Below are 1,502 nucleotides of genomic sequence, written 5' to 3' on the forward strand. Positions count from 1 at the left end.
TTCTCAATGCTTTGCTTCGTGACTCCACAGACTCAGGATTCAGCTTCTTTCAATAAAATGTGATAAAAGTTATACTCAACAGTGTGTGATGATGTAGGATGTCATTTGACAATGTATTACAGAGGGAACCTCTTCAAATCCACCGGCACCGTGCCAGGTTTGCTCCTCGAGGTACATGCCAAATTAATTTCAGCTCGTGGCTTCTCCCACGATCTTTCCACATCCGCCATGAATAATGAATGGCTTCTGTTTCCAGGAACAATCTTGGCTCCAGACACTGTAAATCTAGTACCAATAGCGCTTTAATGAAGCATATAGCTTTGGATCAGAAAATACCTTTTGAAATGGAGACCCATGAGATCATGACCGCTATTGCCTGACTGCCAAGAAAAGCGCCACATTTACAGTTTAACCGCACAGTTTAATTGCACAAGTCACGAGTGCCATGTTTCCAATCTCAAGAAAAAGGCAATTCTTAGGAGCTGATAGATGGCATGGCATACCGTCTTTTTGGATGCCAACAGTGCACAAACTTTCCAGGGATGTGTTAATTTAACTCTGAGAGTGTAAGATTTAGCAACTGATTTAATGATTTACGTGGGGCACGTGGGTAGTGCTGTCGCCTCACCTGGGTTCGATTCCCGCTGGAGACTCTGTGGGCGCTGGGGGCGTGTTCTCTCCTCCGCAATATCAGTGCCCATACCCGAGGCGGGGTTGGTGAAAGGGCCTTTCAGTGTGGAGTTTGCATGTTCTCCCTATGTCCCTATAGGGTAGGTACCCTCACAAAAAATGTAATCCTGGTCTCTAAACTACCTCCCCCTGGCCTCATGGAGGGGAAAGGAAGTAAGGGACTGGTTGGAATAACGTGTTCATTCCACTTGCCAGCTTGGACCCCTCATGTATAGCAGGAAGCATGAGGCCAGTCCGCTGCCCCCCCCAGGTTGGCAGAGGAAGTGTAGCTTCCAGGATTACACTAGATAATTGACACTGGGTGAATGGGTTGACAAAATCGTGGGATAATAATTATTATATATTTAAAATAGTGCTGTCAGGCGATTAAAAAATTTAATCGCGATTAATCGCATGATTTGTGTAGTTAATCGCGTGATTAATCGCAATTAATCGCAAAAACCTTTTTGCTTTAAATTCAATGTTGAACTGAAAGAAAACGGTGTATTGTAGAGATGCTCCGATCTGGTTTTTTGGGACCGATCACTGGAAGCAGTAACTGCCGATACCGATCACAGCGTCGTGAAATCACACACCTTGCAAACTGAGTTTGGTGTCCTTTTCTGACACAGTAAACCAGGGATACTCAAATAGCTGAACATGTGGGCCACATGAAAATGGCAAAATGACGTAAGTGCAATGTGCATTATTTTATGGCTTGCCCATTTTCTCTCTTTTGAATAATTCTGTGCAATTGGCAAATTCAACACAAACAACTGTTTCCATAAAACAAACTAACATGGGCATCTTCTCTATAAGCAGAATCATGAATA

Source organism: Protomyctophum parallelum (genome assembly GCF_964188405.1).
Source record: "Protomyctophum parallelum genome assembly, chromosome: 1".
NCBI classification, from domain to species: Eukaryota; Metazoa; Chordata; class Actinopteri; order Myctophiformes; family Myctophidae; genus Protomyctophum; species Protomyctophum parallelum.